This window comes from Heterocephalus glaber, unplaced genomic scaffold, assembly GCF_053883595.1.
Source record: "Heterocephalus glaber isolate CG9 unplaced genomic scaffold, H.glaber_assembly_v1.0 deba00001687, whole genome shotgun sequence".
Taxonomy (NCBI): domain Eukaryota; kingdom Metazoa; phylum Chordata; class Mammalia; order Rodentia; family Bathyergidae; genus Heterocephalus; species Heterocephalus glaber.
This window is the reverse complement of record NW_028258412.1, coordinates 16,775,674-16,798,722: the sequence shown is the minus strand read 5'-3', so window position 1 is coordinate 16,798,722 and position 23,049 is coordinate 16,775,674. Positions and strand designations below refer to the sequence as shown.

The 23,049-nt window shown below is 36.4% G+C and overlaps 1 protein-coding gene and 1 pseudogene across 4 annotated transcripts in view; both read right to left on the bottom strand.

Moving 5' to 3' along the window:
• Med13l (mediator complex subunit 13L) overlaps positions 1 to 23,049 on the bottom strand; it is a 290,519-nt gene that overhangs the window by 159,224 nt on the left and 108,246 nt on the right. The window lies entirely within an intron of this gene.
• Positions 1 to 23,049, bottom strand: part of LOC147822014 (ras-related protein R-Ras2 pseudogene) — a 43,429-nt pseudogene extending 20,380 nt beyond the window's left edge. The window contains exon 1 of the transcript XR_015446320.1: positions 1 to 23,049. This exon is cut by the window's left edge and continues 20,380 nt beyond it. The product of XR_015446320.1 is annotated as a ras-related protein R-Ras2 pseudogene (transcript).

Below are 23,049 nucleotides of genomic sequence, written 5' to 3'. Positions count from 1 at the left end.
AAGTAAATGATAATGCCAGTACAACATACAGGAATCTATGGGACACAATGAAAGCAGTTCTATGTGGGAAATTCATAGCAGTGAATGCCCATATTAGGAAAACGGAGAGAACTCAAATAAATAACCTAATGCAGAACCTCAAGCTCCTAGAAAAAGAGTATAACAAACCCAACGCTCATACAAGAAAGGAAATTATAAACATCAAAGCAGAAATCAATGCAAGGGAGACTAAGAGAATGATATCAAAAAAAAAAAAATCAATGAATCAAAGAGTTGGTTTTTAGAAAGAATAAATAAAATTGATAAACCCTTAGCCAACCTTATCAAAAAAAAGGGAAGAAAAGGCTCAAATCCATGCAATTAAGAATGAAAAAGGTGAAGTCAAAACAGACTCAGCAGAAGTCCAGAGCAACATCAATACCTACTTCAAGAATTCTAATAAAATGGAAAACACAGAAGAAATGGACAGATTCCTACATACATATGAATTGCCAAAGTTAAATGAAGAGAATATAGAAATTCTAAACACCCAAATTACAATGAGTGAAATTGAAAATGTGATAAAAAATTTACCAACAAAGAAAAGCCCAGGTCCTGATGGCTTCACTGCTAAATTCTACAAGACATTTAAAGAAGAACTATCGCCATTACTCTTTAAACTCATCAAGGAAATTGAAAGGGAAGTAAGGCTTCCAAATTCATTCCTGGAAGCAAGTATTACTTTGATTCCAAAACCAGGGAAAGACCCAACCGAAAAAGAGAACTAAAGGCCAATCTCCCTAATGAACATATATGCAAAATTCCTCAACAAGATACTGGCAAACAGAATACAGAGGATCATTAAGAAGATCATACACCCTGACCAAGTCGCATTTATCCCAGGGATCCAAGGATGGTTCAACATTTGTAAATCAATAAATGTAATATACTATATTAACAGAGTCAAGGACAAAAACCATATGATCATCTCAATAGATGACAAAATCCAACACCCATTCATGATAAAAATCCTACAGAAAACTGGAATTGAAGGTTTTTATCTCAACTTTTTTTTTCTATTATATCAAACAAAAAGTTTTACTTTTTTTGAATCCCTTAACCAGAAATACTTGAAAATGAAGACAGACAGAAATTACTCATTCTTACCATTAGCAAGAGTGTGAAAAGCATTAAATTAAGAAACTACAGTGAAATGCCTAAGTCCAGAATGGGTCCAAATACTTGGCCACAGAGAATATTATCATCTTCAAGAGGAGGAGTAATAACAAAGGCTTCATTAACAGTTTTTAATCCATAAATACAACAGACATTTTGGTATTTTTGGCCACTGGAAAACAAAAGCTGTAGCATCAAGAAAGGTCTGAGATGTCTCACTTTTGTAGATTCCATTCAGTGTATTTAAGGTTAGATAAAGTTGACATCAAAATTTTTAAGGATAGGCAAAAATTCACATTTAAAAAAAAAAAAACTCCTTATGTTTCTATTTAGAGTAACAGTAGGCAATATGATTCCAGAAGTTAAAAAGTATTTCACAACCTATGACTTCAGCTTGGCAAACAACTTCAGTTCCAAAACTGATTGATCCCTAATAAAACGTAAGCCCTTAAAAAAAGAATGTGTCTATGTATGTAGACAGTATTTTAAAGGAATTAGATAATCTCTGAGGCAGCCTTAGTGTTTCCTTTAAATTGATCTGGAAAGGACCATTGTATTAGCTTCGTGGAAAGAATTAGCCAGCTTCTTGGTCTAAGGCTAACACGGTGATCATTTGTCTAAGGCTAGAAAGGTACCAACATGACATAAACCACAAGGAGAGGAGGATATGTGGGCTTTCCCTGGCAGTTGGCAGCTAAAACTGAAGGGATTCTTAGAAAATGACACAATGGCAGCCTTTCTTGTCTTTCTCTTTCCATGTTGGTTCTGGTGAAGGAGGACATTCTTGCTCTTGAAATTTCCTCATAACCCGAACAAGTTCATGGAAAGCTTGATCTACATTCATCCTAATCTTTCCTGATGCCTCCATGTATGTTACCTTAAGTTGCCGCGCTAACTGCTGTCCTTCCTCCTGTGTCACCTGCCTTTGATGATCCAGGTCCGCTTTATTACCAATTAAAATCATTGGAAACTCATTGCGATCCTTTTCTCTAAGAATCTGTCTTTGAAACTTATAGATTTCTTCAAAACTGCCTCTATCTGTGACTGAAAAGACCAACAAGAAGCCTTCACCGGTCCTCAAATACTGTTCTCTCATGGCTCCAAACTCTTCTTGTCCAGCTGTATCCAAAATATCTAGCCGGGCTGCTCTGTCATCTATCACACATTGCTTTGTATAGGAATCTTCAATGGTTGGATCGTAATCTGTTACAAAACAGGACTGGATGAACTGGATGGTGAGCGCCGACTTGCCCACGCCGCCCCGCCGACCACCACGAGCCAGTACTTCTCCTGGCCGGAGCCGTCCCGCCAGCCGGCTGCAGCCATGGGGACACCGCGAGCCCAGTCTGGCCCGGCCGCGCCACCACCGCCGCCCGCCCTAGGCCCGGCTCCGGGGACGTGTGTGACCGGCGGGCTGCGGGCGAGCAGCCGGGCGGGGGACACAGGCGCCCTTCTTTATCTCAACTTGATTAAGGCTATCTATGAAAAACCAACAGCCAAGATCATACTAAATGGTCAAAAACTGAAAACTTTCACACTAAAATCCGGAACAGGTCAAGGATGCCCACTATAACCACTCCTGTTATATACTGTTCTGGAAATATTCCCACAGCAATTAGAAAAGAGAAAGAAATAAAAGGAATAAACATAGGAAAGGAAGAAGTTAAACTGTCATTATTTGCTGATGATATGATACTATACACAGAAGACCCAAAATACTCTGCCAAAAGACTTCTAGGCTTAATTGACAGATTCAGTAGAGTAACTGGATACGAGGTCAACACTCAAAAAACAACAGCCTTTTCATACACAAATAACAGACTCACTGAAAGAGAAATTAGGGAAACAATTCCTTTTACAATAGCATCCAAAAAAATGAAATATCTAGGAATCAATCTAACAAAGGAAGCAAAAGACCTCTGCACTGAAAACTACAGCACTCTGAAAAAGGAGATAGAGTATAAGAAAATGGAAAGACATCCCTTGTTCCTGGGTAGGAAAAGCCAATATAGTGAAAATGGCCATACTTCCAAAACTACTGTGTAGATTTAATGCAATGCCAATTGAAATTCCAACAATATACTTCACAGAACTAGAGAAATCAATCCAAAAATTCATTTGGAAGCAGAAGAGACCCAGAATAGAAAAAGCAATTGCAGGAAACAGAAACATGGCTGGGGGTATCACAATCCCCAACTTGAAACTATACTACAAAGCTACTGTGATAAAAACTGAATGGTACTGGCAAAGAAACAGACCCGAGGATCAGTAGAATAGATTAGAAGATGAAGAAACAACTCCAGACATACTCAACCACCTCATCTTTGACAAAGGAGCCAACCACCCTTACTGGAGGAAAGATAGCCTATTTAATAAATGGTGTTGGAAAAACTGGATTTCAACCTGCCAAAGATTAAAACTAGACCCATACTTATCACCATGCACTAAACTAAGATCAAAGTGGATTACAGGTCTAAATATTAAGAAACACCAAATTTGCTGGAAGATAAGTTAGGTAGAACTCTTGAAGACATTGGCATAGGAAAAGGCTGTATGAACAAAACCTCAGTAGCACAGGAACTAGCACAAAGAATCAACAACTGGGATCTCATCTTATTAAAAAGCTTCTGCACTGCAAGAGAAACCACCAACAGAGCTAAGAGACAACCTACAATGTGGGAAAAATTTTTCAGCAGCTGTACCTTAAACAAAGGACTATCTAGAATACATAAAGAACTGAAAAAAATTACACCCCTAAATTCAAAGATGCAATTCAAATATTAGCATCTGAAATAAACAGACATTTTTCAGACAATGAAATAAAAGCAGCAAATAAATGTATGAAAAAATGTTCAATATCACTGGTCATTCGAGAGATGCAGATGAAAACAACACTGAGATTCCACCTCACCCCAGAAAGAATGGCTGCTATCAAGAAATCATCCAATAACAAATGCTGGCGGGGGTGTGGGGAGAAAGAAACCCCTCTCCACTGTTGGTGGGAGTGTAGACTGGTGCAACCACTGTGGAAATCAGTGTGGAGATACCTCAAAGAACTAGGACTGGAGGTCCCATTTGACCCAGCTATTCCCCTGCTGGGGATCTTCCCCAAAGAATTAAAAGAATCATACCACAATGATATATGTGCACCCATGTTTATAGTGGCACAGTTTGTAATAGCTAAAGCTTGGAAACAGCCCAAGTGCCCATTAACCGGAAACTGGATAAAGAAGATGTGGTTTTTTTGTAAAATGGAGTACTACTCAGCCATAAAGAACAAGAAACTAGAGACATTTATAGCTAAATGGATGCATATTGAGGCCATACTCTTAAGTGAAATAAATAGGACACACATGTGTAAATACCGAATAGTTTCTCTGGTGTGAGAAACTGAAAGTGTGATTAAGGATTAAAATGATTAAAACAAATAATTGATAATTTGAAATAGGAAGAAAAGGTCCAAAGGGGTAGGGGTGGCAAGAGGGGAAGGGGAGAGATCAGAGTCACAGACTGGAATCTGGACAGAATCCATATATAAATTGTGTTTAAAACTATAGGAAGAGATATAGATAGAAAGAGACTAGGCTGGAGCTCATCAGTGGGTTGGGAAGGAAGAATCACTGAGATCCAAGGAGAGAAGGGTGTGTTTCCAGAAAAATCACATACAACTATCTACAGTGCCCAGTACTGGGTAGTGTGATAAATGACTGTTACTGTTTTATGTACTTATCATAACATGCTGTCCTTTTCATCCTTTAAAGCATAATCCTACTTATATAAAAGAGTTTACTGTAAAACAGTGTGCTGCTATGCCAGTGGTAGCCTCATGTATCTCGTGTTTACCTGTGTATTTGGATAATATCCAGGGGGCCATCACAGATGATTGACATATACCTTTTCAGTTTGTACTTAGAAGTTGGCACTCTGTGTGATACTCTGCGATACACACAGATGAAATTGCCTAATAATACATTTCTCAGATTATATTTCATTCACATGTGACATGACTGTATTGAAATTTAAATTTTAAAAATTTGGCCTATGTGGAGTCTACTAGCTAAATAGAATTTTTTTCCAGACCACTATTTGTTCAATATTAGTTTTGAAAATCTTTCTAAAAGAAATCACATCCTTTGATGTCTTGTTAATGCTTGAGATGTTTTTTTAAATTACATGGAAAAATGTTTAAGTACTTCTCAGTTTTGCTTTGGTTGAGCTCTATTATATCTGAATATTATTATAGCTTTTTTCCCTTGCATTGCTTTTTTTTGAATAATTTTAATTTCTGTATATGTGTGTTTTGTGAATGATAAAAAAGTTAGACATTTTTTTAAAAAATCAAGGTGAAAAGAGAAGAAGCAAATACAATGGCTCTTTTATTTTTATTTATTTATTTTTGGGGGGGTACCCGGGATCAAACTCAGGTCCTTGTGCTTGTGCAGCAGGGGGCAAAACCACTGAGCTAAATCCCTGGCACAATGGCACTTTTAAAGGGACCAGACAACTATTCACTATTCATATTCATTTTATATCCTTTGTCTGGAAAAAGCAAGCCCCTTTCTAAGTTTCAACTGGTCATAATACTGTTTGTTTGTTTTTTTCTCTCACCATTCTGGAGGTGAAGTTAAGTCAAAGGCATATAATCTACAGACAGTAACTTAGATGTGGATTTCTGCCGACCCAAACCAGACATTGCGCCTTGCCAAGGGTGAACCTCTGTTGTGAAATAAGACTTTTCACAAGACAGGAAGGATCAGCTCATAACCTTTTACCTCCAGGGTAGCCACCAAAAGTTCAGAGCACCGTCAAGGGCAGCATCAATGCTTTTTGTCTAAAAGATTTTAGACACTTTCTAAACATCTATGACTTTCCAGGCAAGAAACAGTTTTCTTAAACTCACAGACAACAGCCTAAACACAATCTCCTTGAAAGTGGTAACACTTCTATGAATTAAAGAAAAAATATTCTTGGCCACAACAGAATAATATAAAAATCTTTTATACTTGCTTTACTTCAGTTCAGATTAAGAACAATTACTTTAAAAATAAAACTCTCCAGATTGTGCAGTTTCAATTTTTCCACTGTTTATTTTCTACAACAGTCTAACCAAGAATTGGAGAAGTTGCTGATACCCCAAAATCTCATTTTCAGAAAAATATATCTTTGATGACATGCCTAGTTTTTATGAAAATATTAATGAAAAGGTAACAATATCACAAGCTAAAAGGCCGTTTTAGAAATGAGCAAGTCAAGCTTGTCAAAAGGCCAGAAAGGACATTCAGGAAAGAATGATAAGCATCTTGGAATCTCACTACTTCTCTCACACACTGAGCTCCAATCTGCATCCTTTTCTGTCTGAGCCAATGCACTTGATGGGTGTGATAACAGATGGATCACTTTATCTGCCAACTTCCTGTGCTGTACTGTACAGGGACTGATAATTTAGCGACTACAGAAGTCCTACAACAGACAATACAAGCAATACTGGCATTCAGTAAATAGCTGCATGCGGTCCTTTGACAGTCTGGAGGTGCTGAATATATGTGCATCAGATTAGTGTACAATATAAACTCAGTGCAAGTATCTAAGTCACTTTTCTAAAAATTACTCACATGTTTTATTAGAGTTTCAGGACTGGTTTTATTAAAAAAACACATGAACGTTTAAAAAAGTATTATGAGCTCAGTTTTCAGGTTCCCCAATCTGGGCAAAATTGAAATTTAGAGACAACTATGTGCTGTTTAAGGAGCTGTCTTTTACATTAAAAGATGTTTAGCAGCATCCATGGACTCCACTGGTTAAATGGCAATAGGATCCTATAACAAGTTGTAACAATCAAGTTGCAGCAATGTCTCCAAACACTGCCAAAACCTCAGGGGGGACACAATCACCCAGCTTGAGAAGAACCAAAGGAGAAGACAGATTTTCTATTCTAATGTTTGTTTGAGCAGAAAGAGGAATTATTGGGAAAGGGAAGTACTTATTTATGGAAACTATATGCAAAATAATCAAACTATTTATACAGGAGGTACAAGTACATATTACTTTTTTTTAAAAAGCTATCTGAAAAATGGAGTGGACAAAATGTTCCATGTTGCATACAGAACTAGAAAGGCAACTTCCAATAACCAATACGTAGAAAATAAGTTTAAATCTCAGCAAAATAGAAGAAAAACTTCACAGCTCTGCCACAACACTGTTTACAACTGATACTGATAACATCACAAATTCTCATCAAATAAAATCCATTATGTTGGGTACTAATTTATAGAATTGTCAAGTTTAACAGATGCTTAGAAATGAAACTCCTGATGGAGGGAGGGGGGCATAAAAAGAATTAAGTGTTATGTACATGCACCAACTGCGGTGATGAATGTAACTATTATGTACTACAAACTTACTACTAAATATTAAAAAATTAAACACTCTAGGTTTTAGGTTATAGTTTTTAAAAACTACACATTAAAGTATGTTACGCATTCATTCAAAATCCCACTGCAATCACATTTCAGAAAGATCATTATTAAATTAAGTACAGCCATGTTATTTTATTGGCACATTTTTGGAACCTGCTACATTTATTCACCTTATTGAGGAGAGGATTAGTTTTTCAATTTTGCAGCAACTCAAATTTAATGTTATAGAGTCTATAGCACAAAATCTTTTAAAATATTGTTTTAGGATACCTCACAATATCTGCATTTGGAGTAAATGTCCTATAATCAAACTAAATATGCTATTTGCACATGAAAACATGGCTTCTCATTTCTTTAAGCCTGCTTTGTCTGCCATTTCACTATTTGCCAATCCAGAGGCACAAGGTGAAAAGAAGTGGGAAAAACAGACTAAGTGGAAGAAATGAACACAACATAACTTGCTACTGCACAGTTGCAATTCTTTTTTAGGAAAAATTAAAACTTACGTAAGTTAGATTTACACTGATAAAATAGCCATAAAGAGAAAAAATCCTTGGTAATTTGACAGAAGGAACATAAATGAAGGAGCACAATGTTCCCTAGCTAATAGAGGCCACTAGCAGCACAGGGAAGGAAAAAAATCAATTTCTAAAGTTTCTACAGTTTGTCCTCTCCTTCTTCCTAAACTTCTCCCTCTTTATTAGTACACAGGCAACTTTTATTTTATTTCCAAGGTGCATCCATAAAACACACGACCTTACCCTGTCAGTCAGCATTGCCTAGAAGACCAGTACTGAACTCCGTCTTCTCCTGTCCAGAGAAATCCTAAGGCAATAACTGAATCTAAATGATAGAAAAAGAAGTCTCAACAATCTGGGAATTGCTTATGCATGGAGAAGAGCTGGATCCAGCATGACTGTAGACCAAGCCAGTACAAAAATTCCTACTCTTCAAAAACTACCATACACATGCCCTGAGACTCTGGTAACTGGCAGGAGGCCTCTGAATACTCAACCAGATAAGCCTCTGAAGTCACGGTTCAGTCAGTTTGCCACAATGTATTTTCCAAAGTTGGCTGTTATGACATCCTGTATGCCTAACACACATCCAAGGCACCTACTGTCTCAGAGTAAATTCAAAACTTCAATTCACAAAAAACTAAGACAATTATAGTACTTCACACTGGTTTTGCAGTAACATAATCTGGATTACAAATCATTATGAAGAAATAGTACACTGATGGCAGAATAGCTAAATGTAAAGGTCCATGATTTCATCACTAAGCACACTGTAAATAAGATTCACTGAAATTAAATGCTTAATTTATAATTTACAACAATAATGTAAGAGAATGTTATGTTACTATTTTGAGGCTACTATGGTGAAAGGAAGATCAAGCCCTATATACAGAGAGGCCAAGTCATCTAGAGAGGATGCTTGTAGGAACTCCAATCAACAATCCTAGCTTGTCCTAGCCCTCACATGAGTCAGACAGGCAAGTAAAGAGGCCTCCAGATAACTGCAGCATCCAGCCATTCAACTGTCCTAGTTTTCCCAGATGAGGTCTCGGACATCATGGTGTAGAGCCAAACCATATCCACTACATCCTTTTCACATTAATGACCTAAAGAACCTGTGAACATAATAAAACGGTTGTGGTTTTTACACCACTAAGTTTGGGGTGGTTTGTTACACGGACAACTGGGGTAAGGGGATGATTACTCCACCGAGGTAGCATAAACTCTGAGGCCTAATGCTCTCAAAGAGCCAGGGTCATAATGTGAGGAAAAGGCCACCCAAAAAAGGTAGAATACCAAGTATAAGCTGCTGAAGCAGGAAGGAACATGGTGGTATGAGGTAAGTCAGTCAGACAACAGGGACTAGACCTGAGATGCACAGATTTGTGAGCCTTGATAAGTTATTAGAAATTATTTTCAGTTTTTGAAGAAGCCACTGTCATGCTTTAAGTAGGACAATTTTTCAAAACTCTGTTTGGCTACTGTGTATTTTTTTATTTTAAATGAGGAAACCAAACTAAATATGCTATGATTCCTTTAAATCTACCATGCAAGTAAGTAATCAGTATTTCTCCAACGAGGGCTCTAGAAAATTCTTAAGAACTGCATTACACATTTATTTTTTATTTCCACAAAAATGGGTAACCTTTCAAAATTAATATTTATGTGAGTTCATCAGAATGACCTCTTCATCACTGAACACCACCACACAATTTCAGTTTCTATGTTTACAAGTGTGGTTCCCACTCCACGGCTAATGAGAAAAGAATACACTTAGTGTGTATGTTATATGTGTGTGGGTGTGAGAAAGAGAGAAAGATGTATTCACACCAAATGAGGGCCACATGAGCTACAGTACACTGTGCCAAAGAAAGTTTTATAGCACTTGAAACAAGAGGAAATGGTAGAAGCACTGAGTCATCACACCTTCCACAGTGAAACAGGCAAGCCAAAATTAAATGATTTGTTTGTAGGCAGACAGTGAAACTTACATTTCAAGCAAACGTGAGGTAGCATACTATACGTTCTTAATCCATATCTGTATAAAAAGTTTCATAATTATTTAATAATTAGAAACAGTCATTTATGCAAATTCAGTGGTATTTAAATCTCTAAAGTCATTATATGTAATAATATTAATGAATATAAATTGGTGGCCTTCACAGTATTATACAACATATTATGTGCACATTTCTACAAACATTTAATTTTCCTGAATAAACTTATGATCAGGTGATCTACTGAGAAAGTGAATTAAGATATATTATGTACATGTCCCAACTCCCTACAAAGAATGTAAACATTGTGTACTACAAATATGTGCTAGTAAAGAAAATGACCTGAAAAACAGATCAGGTGATCCATGCCCATTATTTTAAGTTAGAAGAAGACAAGTGAGATGAATCCTCAGTAAAAATAAATAATCAACGTTATCTTGAATTGTGTGTTTCAAAGACTAGTCTTCCCCTTCCACCTTTGCCTTTACTTGGCTAATTCCTTCACATTTTGTAAAATCTAATTCAAGTATATTTCCCTAAATGGACATCTATTCCAGCCCAAACTCCTTTGAGTCTTTCTAAACTCTCATATACTGTCTATACCATTCCCACACATACTGCCTGGCAATGTTAACTATTTTGTGCATATATCTTGTCACCAGGTAGATGATGATTAGATGGTAATGGCAGTGGTGGTGGTGGTAGGTGATAAAGATGAAGACTGGAGCAGCAGTCATCATTTACTAAGTGGTAATATATGTTCCAGCCATAAAGCTCATTCTCCACAATATCCTTACAAGATAAACATAATCTTCACTTCACAAATAAGGAAACTGACGCAATCAGAATTATGTATTTTTGTCAAGGCAACAAAGTAAATGAATGAGCTAGAATTGGAAAACTTAGGTCTGTTTGTGACACTAGTATTAATCAAAGAATGAGCCTTTGGAAACTCATGAGAACTCCAAGATGTATGAAAGCTTGGCCAAAATTCTCAGGAACCCCAAGTTACATTAAAACCTCAGGGACATGAGCTTGAGAATCTATTAAAAATCTTCCCAAGAATATTTTTACTCACAGTGAAGATTAAGGAACAGGCTTGTATCCAGTGCTATTTTGCCTCCATTTAGATTGTTATTTCTAAGAATATAGACAACTTCTTTGTTGTCTAGTATTTCTTTGTCTAAAAAACACAGTATTATACAGTACCTTCAAAATACTAAGAGTTCAATAAATGCTGGATGTTATACCTTCTTTGTATTTGTTAAAAGTCTAGAAAGATTTAATTACCCCACAAAACTAGTTTTATAAAACACAGTCTCTCATTCTATAGATGTTTACAGCCTAGACTTAGAAAAAAATTCAATTTCAACAGTTTTCAAGAACTTTTTACATATAAAGACTTGTTGCAGACTTCAGAGTTACGGGATGGAGAGTAGGACAGTAATAACACTGAAGGCTGTGATAGAATCAAAGACACCTCTTGGGTGGTCTCTGGAATTCCCTCTCACTACTCTCTTCTACCAGAGAAACAGAGGCCAAGTTGGAACGCTCACAAAGCTAAGCTACTGCGCCTCTGTACTGGTTCCATCCAGCACTAGAGTTTTATGATTCAGTGAGGTGGGTGGTTAGTTAAGCTGCTGACTTCCCACAGACATTTGTTTGTGGCCATCAGGACAAATCTGGGGAGGCTCAATTAATACACATCTGACCTTGGTCAAGTCATAAGTTCTCAAAAAACCCACCATATTATGACTACCAGAAAATTTCAAGTAAAGGTTACTAGCTGGCAGAGAAAGGTGCGAATGCTTTATTCTGCAGCATTTTTTTTTTGTTCTACTTAACCAATGACTAAGCTACTAGAGTTCAAAATATTTTAAGATTTCTAAAATCTTTGACTTAGGATGTTTTCTTTAGTATTGAAAAAGAAAAGGAAAAAAGTTTTCTAATCTAATCACCCTTAAATGCCTATTTATCAGCACCTGCAAAAATTCAGAGCAATTAACATATTTGGTTAATGATGAATACCACAAAAGCGCAATACAGTTGAGACGTATCTCTGGATCCTATGAATCCACAATGATTACTACACCTCTGTTTTAACAAGAGGGAATGAAGAAAAGACAGCAGTAGGTGAGATACTGAGCGTTTAGATGAGACATTGAACATTCACTAGTACAACACTGTATCGATGCCAACACAGAGTTATGTTCCTCAAATTTTAGCTATGCCAATATTTAAAACTTTGAAAAAAATAAACTTTATATGTTATCTTATACCTTACTGATTACATATACTAAAAGAAATTACAAGGTGATTTCATGATGACTGGCAAAAACTTGCTAGGTTTGCCACATTACCCTCAGTGGGAAATGAGGCATCATAATGCAGATTTCTCCTTTAAAAAAGAGTAGGGGGGGACCTCAGCCTCTAAAAAAAGTACTGCGATTTGGAGATCACCACCAGGGGTCTTAGAAAATAGCCTGCTATCTAAAGTCAAAGCTAAAAGGTTGTGTTAATACATTTTTTTAAGAAAAAAGATAAATGACTCTCCTATAACCACCATAAGATGTCAGTTTAAAAAATACTTTCCCAGTGGGGCTTGGTAGTGCATGCATATAGGCAAGATCCTATCTCAGAATGGACAATTTTCAAAAAGGCTTTGGACGTAGCTCAGTACGAAGGCCCTGGGTTCAATCCTCAGTCTTGCAAGCAAGTAAAAAAAAATCCAAGCTGACTTTAAATTCCTTAAGGGTAGAAGACATCTCTTTTATCTGCTTTATTTCATACAGCACCCTAAAAAAAAGGTACTTGTTTAATGAGTATTTGCTAAATAAATATAGAGGGGCGTGAACTATTACTGTTTCCAAAAGACATCCAAAATAATTTTAAGTATACTTTTTTTTTTGCAATTCACCTGAAAAAAATTATTATGAAAAGGAAAACTTCCATAAAGTGGACAAAAAACATACTTCCTCCCCTTTCGCAGCGTGCTCTATTTTCATTACACAGTTTTTATTTTCCTCCAGAGGATTTACCACTTGTCTATCTTCTCAGCCCACTACCCATTAGAAAGTAAGCTTAAAGAAGGCAAAGAGGGCCGGGGTTTTAGCTCAGTGGCACCGCACCTGCCTTAAAAGCGCAAGGACCTGAGTTCGATCCCCAGTACTGAGAAAAAAAAAAAGAAAGCAAAGATTTGCTTGCTTAGTTTCAATCTTGCAGTGTCAGAACAGTCCCAGGGGACACAAATATTCAATCAGTATCAGCCGAATCCATCCTCAGGGTTCAGTACTGGTGTTTCCATTTCTTCTAACAGTGTCTATACAGCTGTAGTGGTCAAGTAACAAATGAGTAAGCTGGATGAATAAAAGAAAAAAAACAGAGGGCCAGGGATTTAGCTCAGTGATTCCGCAGCCAGCCTTGCAGGAGCAAGGATCTGAGTTCAATCCCCAGTACCAAAAAAAGAAAAAGAAAAGAAAGAAAAAAACAGAAAGACAAAGAGGGAGGAGAGGAGAGGGGACGGGAGGGTTTCGTGAGGCATGTGTGAGATAGTAAAGCACCACATTAAATCCAATCCAGGACCCAGAAAAGCAGAAAAGTACTACTCTAAACACATAACCTTCAAGAGCAAGTAGTCATCACTAAAGATAACTATCTCTCACGCAGCAACAGAGAATCAATTCAGGACTGACATAGAAACTATCATGTTACTCACACCATGTCCTGAAGAACTGAAGTTATTTCAGAGAGGTTTCTATCGTATGTCATTTGTATTCAGCAGAAAACGCAGCTGAAGTGACACAGTTATCACATTCTAACCGCATACCTGCTTTCTTAGATATAAATTCCATCTCCAAAAGGACAGCCATGTCTGTTGTCTTGTTTCCTTCAACTGCTAATTATTTCATTATTTGTTTACTCGGTGTTACTATTTTTAAATCTAACCTCTGCCCATTAAAACATAATAATTGTTGAGTTCCAGGCCGGGGATTTAGCTCAGTGGTTCCGGCGCCTGCCTCACAAGCTCAAGGTCCTGTGTTCGATCCCTGGTACAAAAATAAATTAAAAAATAATCGTTGAGTTGCTAAAATGAGAGGAGAAGTGTTCCTTCTTTTTTCTGCTTTAATTGTTTGATATAATTTATCAGTTAAAATGTTTATGAGCCTGCTGTTGTCATATAGGTAGGTTTTCAAGCTAGGAATATACTTTCTTTAATAGGTGCTATTCAAATTTTATATTTCCTCCAGAGTTAGTTTCCTTAATTTGTCTTCCAAGGTACTTCTTAGAAGTTGTCAAATTTATTTCAAAAAAGATTTTTGTAATATGTTTTCTATATCCTTTTAAATTCTGTAAAATCTGTGGTAATGTCTCCTAGATCTTAATATTGTAATTTTAAAAATGTATAACTGATATTGTGTAACAGGAAGAAAAGGTCTAAAAGAGCAGGGGAATTGGGAGGGATAGGGAAAGGGAAAAAAAGGAAAGGAAAAAATATGAGAAGAGGAAAAAAATGGAAACAAGGTCTTTGCAAATAGGGAAGGGTGGAGGGGGTGAAGGGAGGGCAAGGGAAGGGGAAAAAAATAAGAACCAAGAGACTCATGTAATGGTACAAGATCCCAATGATGAATGTAACTGTATTTTAGACCTAAAATGTACCAATAAAGTTAATGGGGAAAAAAAAAAGAAAAAAAAAACCATAATAATCATGAGAACTGAGACAACAAGCTAAGCACAACAAATAAATATTTGTTGAACTGAATTTAACAGAGATCAAGATGCCAATAAAATTGATCTTCAATCTACAACCTTATTTCTTCACAATTCAATTATCGTATTAAATATCCATACCAGGAACCTAATATGAAGGCAATTAAATAAGCCTCAATTAATCTGTTAATATTTTGCATGCAAACCAATATTAAAGCTATGTATAACCAGTTATTGTAATTATATAAATGAAAGGCTATAAACATTAGGTGGCAGCAGTACACTGCATTATAATCCTGAAACTGATTTTTTTAAATACAGATATCTGAGCCATTAATAGGGTTGCACAAATAGCTTCACTTATAAAATACACAAGTCACTGATGATACAACATAAAAACACAATATTATCCCTTTGTAGCCATATTTTTCAAACTATTATTTCTATTAAAAAACTGAACTATGACAATATATGCTGCAATTTACTACAACAATCAAAATTTTGCTTTATCCTTACTTTCTCACATTCTACATCTGAACAACCAGCTCGACCTTCAAAATGCAATCTACAATGTGATCACTTCTCACAATCCTTACCAGACATGCACGATTTACTACACCCATCATTCACCTGGTTCGTTACAATGACCTCTTGCCTGCTCTTCCTGTTTCTGTTTGGGTTTTCCCAGCCAAACCTATCTCCATGTGGTTGCCAGAGGGATCATTTTAAAACAGTTATGTGTTCGCCTCACTCCTCTGCTAAGAATCCAATGACTTCTCAACTCAGAGAAAGTTTCTACTCCAGTCTTCAACACCCTGCACTCATTGTCCCCACATACACTATGCCCCTTCACCTCTACTCCTCCCTCCCCTTGCTCACTCTGCTCCAGCCATACCTGGCCTTCATCAACCAGGCTTCACCTAAAAGCCTCTGCATTTGCTGTTCTCTCTTTCCGAAAGGCTCTTTTGACGGATAGATGTCCCGAATCGCCTTCATCACTGGGCTTAAATGCCACCCCATCAGGTGAGACTGTCTCTGACTACTCCAATATTTAAAACAGCAAGTATCTTCCTTCACTGCTTCATTTTTTTCCCCATGTCACTAATCGGCATCTGACATACTTGCTATTTCATGTGTTTTATTTCCTTACTATCTCCCCTAAGAAAGCTGAAAATCTGTAACAACCAAAATTCAGTCTGTTTTCTTCATTGCTTTATTCCTAGCACTTTAAACAGTGCTTGGTAGATAGTAGCTCTCAAATATTTGTGAGCAAATGATTCCTCTTATCAAACAAGTAAAATATAGCTTCCATACTGTAGTATCACCACTGTTTCTTCGTCAAATCAAAAGACTAAATCAAAAGTTCAAGACTACTGTTGATCTATTTATTACCTTTTCAAGTTCAAATATACCCAATTCATCTGTGTGTATATAAAAATAAATTGACACTTTGTAATACATACATTTTAAAGAAATGTTAGTTTAAATCAAATTGGTGAAGTGACCACCATACATGTTGGAATATTGTATTTTAAATAAACACTAATTTTGCAGTGTCCTTAGCTATTAGAATTTCAAGTAACCGAGCTCTTCTTTACACCCAAGTCAAATAGGTGAAATCAAAATTCCCTGTTATCCTGTAGTTTATCTACTGACAGGCTCTGTTGGCTTCAGAGAGAGAAGGAATTACAGGTTTGCTCCCAGCCAAATGATTCTATAATCGGTTTTGATTACTTAATTCTGAACTACACTGAGTAGCTAACCACTGATTATGAAATGCCCAAATTTAGTTTATTTTCTTTATTGTTTACATACTGTAGAATAAACACTTGGGCAAGAGACAGAGATACTGAAAAACCTCAAGAAATTTTCGAAACACAGTACACCTATAAAACTCTCACAAGTCCTTTGACAAGATAATTAGCATTATAGTTAACCACCTAAAATGACTTAGAAAGCACTTAAACAAAACACATATGGGAGAAAACCATCGCCATCACTTCTTAATTGTAGTATGTAGCAACAGTATTTTTTTCACATAATATACTTGTACATGTTCCCCCAAAAAAGTTACAAAATTCCTTGGAAAAGGGTCTTGTTTTTTGTTTTCTCTTGGGGGGTGGGGGTGGAAGCATAAAGAGAAATTTAGAGTTCAACAAATGCTTAAATGTTTCTCTTTCTCCCAGTGGGGGCAAACTTAATGAGGCCATGTACTATTTTGCCACATCAATGTACACAAACAGAAAAGAAATCCTCATGCCAGACTTGATTAATATAAGAAGTAAAATACAATACAAAAAAATTTTGGGGTCACAAATTAACTAAAACAAAGTAATGATTACCAGAACCACAGAAATTTTAGGCATACTACATTTAGAAAGACGACAATTTTAAATGGGTCCTGTTACAAAAAAATTCATTTGCAAATCACTGATGGAATTTAAAAATGTGTTCTACAGAAACAATGCTAAGTGCATCAGTAAAGTTCCTAGCAGGTCTGTAGCTGCTAATACTAACTTATTTTATACTTCTGTGTGAAGTTGACTCATGTCTATTTTTCTCTGGGACTCTCTTCTTCTAAGATATTTCAATCAAACTGTTCAATAATTGATGTTTGTGGCCTGAGCTAGATATATAACCATCATGCTTTCTATATGTTCCCATAAAAACAAACTGCAGGGCAGGGCAAGGCAAACAAAACAAAACAAAACATCTTCAAGTACTTGTTGTTCCTTATGTCTATAGAGAGCTGGACCTGCCTGAGGTGTTCATATTCATAGATGGTATATAAAATTACAAATCCTAAACCACATAAAATGATTAGACAAAGACTCCTGCCAAGCCAAAAGAAAATCAGAGCAATTTGTACCTTTATAGATTAAAGAGACCACACACACACACACGCGCGAGCGCACACACACACAAAACCTCCTTTAAATCCTCAGTTATTTAGTCAATGATACAGAAATTAATAGAAACCAATACAAAGAGCCACAGAACATGCACATATGCTGCTTATCTTTGCTCAGCTTTTCCTTTGCTGCTGTGTTCCGTATAAAGCACATAAAGGAGGGGCCTGAACAAAGTGAGGATTCCTGCTATTCCACTGCCTCAAAAGCTTAATTTACCACACAATTCCATTTAAAGAAATTTTTAACCATAAATTTCCTAATTCTTAAACTAAAAGGCAGTAAGACCAAAGACTACATCCTTATTTGGGTGAAAATGCAAGCTGGTGACCTAGTGTTCCTCAAATTTCTTCCACTGTCCCAAAGAGCCTAACTGCTGACAGACCAGTCATGATAGTGATTTGTTACCTTTTCTAAAATTCTAGGTGATTCCAACATTCACATGGGTCAAGGGATCTATGTCTCAAATCTATTTCCTCACATAAAGATACATACGACAAAAGCACCTACACTAAAACAAGGAATTTTTGCTTGAAGTATCAGTATAAATTCTTCATGTTAACAGTTAATCAACTTGGCTAATATAACTAATAACTTGTCTGCTATATTTTCCACTATGAATTCATAACAGAGTACTCATTCACAGAGGATATGTCCCAAGATCTGCAGGGGATCCTTAAAGGTACTAACGGACCTTATGTTCCATATACAGAAAAAAAAAACACCACAATTTCAAAATTAGGCACAATGAGAAATGAATAATAACTAATAAAGGTTGAATATCCTTTATCTAAAATGCTCAGAAATTATAAAGTGTTTCATACTTCAGAATTTTATGAAGTGTAAGTATTTGCATAAACTTTACAGGCTGAGCATCGCTATGGTTTTTCAAATCAAGAATGTTCAGCCTATAATAAAATAGAATTGGGCTGGGGATGTAGCTCAGTGGTTCCGCTGCCTGCCTTGCAAGCACAAGGTCCCGAGTTCAATCCCCGGTATCAAAAAAAAAAAACAACAAAAAAATAGAATTATAACACATTTGAGGCCATCATTAAGTAAAATAGGGATTACCTGAACACAACCACTTTGACACTACAGTTGATCTGAAAATCAAAATGGCTACTACTAGTGATTACTGAGCAGGTATAATACACACTGTGTGAATGCACTGGACAAAGGGATGATTCACATCCTGAGCAGGCCACAGTGGGGTGGCACAAGATTTCACATTACTCAAGACAGTCTGCAACTTCAAATGCATGAATTTGTTTATTTCTGGAATTTTCCATTTAATATTTTCAGACGGTGGTTAAGCTAGGGTAATTGAAACCTCAGAAAATGAAACTGCAGAGAAGCAGGAACTATTTTATGTTCTCTGAAGCTCCAAATACTTCATGAGAGACTGTTCAGACTAACATGTAATGTAATGTAATGTAATGTAAGGTAATGTAAGGTAAGGTAAGGTAAGGGCTAACTAATATGTAATGAATAAAGGCACTTATAACAGTGTCTCTGGCGGGGATTTAGCTCAGTGGTTCAATCGCCTGCCTCGCAAGCGCAAGGTCCCGAGTTCAATCCCTGGTACCAAAAAAAACAGTCTCTGGTAGACAGGAAATGTTTCATAAAAGTTTGTGGGTTTTGTTTTCCCTCAACATAAGCAGTTTGTGTACGGAGCCTGATAGGCAATGAGTAGTAAGCAGCAACTGAGTGTTGAATATTAACAACATATCTAAGGATTTAATAGTTTACCATGGAATAACCAATGTTTTTGCTACACTGCTCCCAGTTGCATTTCACAGCACTGCTACAGTGTTTCTGCCCTGTAGTTGCTACATTTAGTTCATCCCATACCATTTACTAATATAATTATATACATGAAAGCATATAATAAAATAGTTTTGCAAGGCCCATGACTCTGCTGTCAGTACCCTAACTTCTTAATATGATCCTGTTTTTTTCCTGCGGTATTTCACATAAGCTGGTTTATCAATATCATCTTCAGATCAACAAATAAAGACCTGCCTGATACAAAATAGTATAGCCAAACTTCTAAAAGACAAACTGCTTTTTGGAGAGAATGGACAGATTAGCTCTACATCTATTGTTTAACAAAGTAAAGCTAGAGTCAACCAAATTAATGTCAGTCCTAAATGGTGAACAGAAACCTTTAATAAGCAATCCTTATTATTAACTTCCATCTACATCACCATATATCCTTTAGAAAGAGACTCTAAAGTATGCAAAGATTTCATCACAAGCCAAAAGCCACGGGGCAGCACAGCCAAGGCTGTCTAGAACTAAATCCTGAACAGCTGGAAGCTTGGACATCACACCTTTAAAGGGCCCTTCCTGACCGGAGATTCGATGATCTTGGCTGCAGCTCTGTGGCTAAAGGAAATGGCACAGAGTAGTTCCTCAATCCTCGTGAATCTAAGGCTACTGAGATTAAAAGGGGAAAAGACACCCCTTCAGTAAAATAGTATACCAGAGTGAGCTTATAATTTCAATACAAATCAGAGCCCTATCACTCAGCTCAACAAAAAGGCAGTTTAAAAAATTCGCTCTAAAATATTCTGAAGGAAAATAAAATCTCAAAAGTATTCCTTCGTGATTGAGACAGTCTCTATATAATAAAACATGTAGCTTACACATTCTATCGTGTCTGAACAACCCGTCACTGCAGATATAGTAGTGAGGTAGTATTACTGTCCCCTTCTTGGGACTGTTGCATTGCTACATCAGCTTGTTAAACAGTGTTGAAAAATTACCAGTTATATTTGCTGTTTATAATCTGTAGATTAGGATAAAAGTGGATTTAATCCATTTTTAAAGCAGTGTGAATTTTTCTAAACAGGAACAGCCATTTGCAATATGAATTTTCATAGTGATTAAACAAATTATAACTTTTATCATTAGCAGTTGAGAGCACATATTCATATAGCAATGTAAAAATACACTAATGAGTATTTGGTAAATTCCAATAAGTTTTTACCATTAGCATAATTCTGTGTTGTACAATTAAAAGTTACAGTTACATCTCTAATTTTGGATAATATTCAGTGGTTAACAATAAAGTGACAAAAGCTCAAAAAAAGGGGGGGGGGAGACAATGACCCACAGAAAGTTAAATGTTTTAATGGCATTGTCCATATTCTCTGCAACAGCTCAAACAAAAAAATCTAATTCTTTTCTATTTCTGACAAGAAAAGTTTGAAAGTTTAAATTGATAAAATTCTCTAAATAGCTCCAACTCAAGAAGAGTAGCATGGTCCAAGTAAAGACAAAAAAAGTATCAAATATTTGTTTATTATAATAAAGACAACCCTCAGACATTTTTGTCAGGACTACTATATGAAGAAGGTACTACTGGAAACATAAGAATAACAGATATAGCCTGGGGTCTATGGCTGCAGAGAAGAAATATGCACATCTGCACATTTGAGTTTTCAACCAACTACAGATAGAAAATACTGGGGGGAAAATTGTGTCTGTACTAAATACGTATAGACATTTTTTCTTGTCATTATTCCATGAGCAACGCAGTATATAAAGCTATTTATACTAGATATTGTAAGTCATCTAAAGCCGATGTGAAGTGTACAGGAGGATTGCACAGGTTCTATGCAGACACGATGCCATTTAACCTAAGGGACTTGAGCAGGCTCAGGTTTCCGTATCCACAGGGGCACCCTGGAACCAACACGCCCCTGATACCAAGGGGTGGCTATATATACAGTTAACAAATATTTAACTAGTATTTACCATGCAAACTGTGCTTTGTCAGAGTCCCAGTGTACTATAGTTAGGTAACAACAAAAACTAAGAAGACAGTCAACATAAAACTTAGCAAAAATTGCTATGTTGCTTTTCCATCATAAATAAAAGTGATGGCCACATTCTAATACAATGGTATCATTTATCATTTCACATACTAAAACTGTAGCGCTGGATTTAACAATACTTGTCTAATTTGGTAATATTATATTCAATCTAAGAATTCTGTGTGCTTTAGGGCTCAGCTATAAAGTAAGTTTGAAACTTAAGAGAAATAACCACATAGTTCTATCCTACCAGACTCTTCACATCATGAATATCTTTTATCAACAGCAATAAAAAGTAAAACAAAATTGTTTCCCATTTCTATTATCGTTGCCAAAACATAACATTTTTAAAAGGTGTGGTGAAATACAACCACACCCATAAACATACCTCCAAGCCAAAGAAATCTTAGGCTTACAGCAACCTGAAGAAAGCAATCTACCTCTGCTATAGCAATCTTGATAGCACTATATGTAAATGCTGAAGATTTCTTTCCAGGTTTTAAAACAATCCATTCTTAATACACCAAACTATAATTATGTTACCTTACTAGAGGAATGGAAAACTCAACACTTTTTAAAATACGAATTCTTCTACTGTTCAAACATTTTTTACAGGGAGCATGTGTTAATTTTGTTGTCACAAAAAATAAATATAAAAACTGATTCCTTCATCCAAGAAACTATCCTATTAGTAGCACTGGATAAAACAAAATTACTAAACTCTTAAAATATAGATCTTTTTTCCAAGTAGCTGGAATGGAAGGAGGAAGGGAGGGAGGGAGGGAGGGAAGGAGAGAGGAGAGGGAGAGAGAGAGAAAGTTCCACCTAGGCCTGTGATAGTGAACCTTTCAGAGACGGAATGCTAAACTGCAACCCAAAACCCACTTATTTACCTCAAAGTGCCAACACTGCAGTAAACCTGAATACTGAGGTTTTAGTTTAGGGGGGAAAAAAAAGACTTTACATTAACATGTTTTGTTTAAAAATAATAATAACAACAACAACAACCACCCTCATGCCATAGGTTCGCTACCACTGGCCTGGGCCATATCTTAAGAAGTCAATTTGTGACAAGAAGCAAGTAATTTAAAGAACAGTATCTGGTATCAGTATCTGGTATTTGTGTTAGAAGTTTATCGCACTTCTTCCAAATTTCAAATCCCCTATAATATTAAGTCAGACCTTGAAGAGTGCTTAGTACTATTTAGAACAAGGAAACTGGAAAATTAAGGAGCTATGAGGAACACAGACAACTCAAGCAGAGGAAACACCATGAATAAAGGCACTGAGAAAAATTTTGGCATCTAGAATGGTTTGGTGGGAGATAAATGAGTGGGAAATGTTAGGTTCCTTTCATGTGTCCCCATAATGCATGGAGCTAGCTGGCAATCAAACATATTTGATAAGTGAACAACAAAATAGCATACAAAGAAAACAGGCCTGGGCCAGGGATTTAGCTCAGTGGTGCCCTGACCTGCCTTGCAAGCACAAGGTCCTGAGTTCAGTCCCTGGTACCACCACCAGCA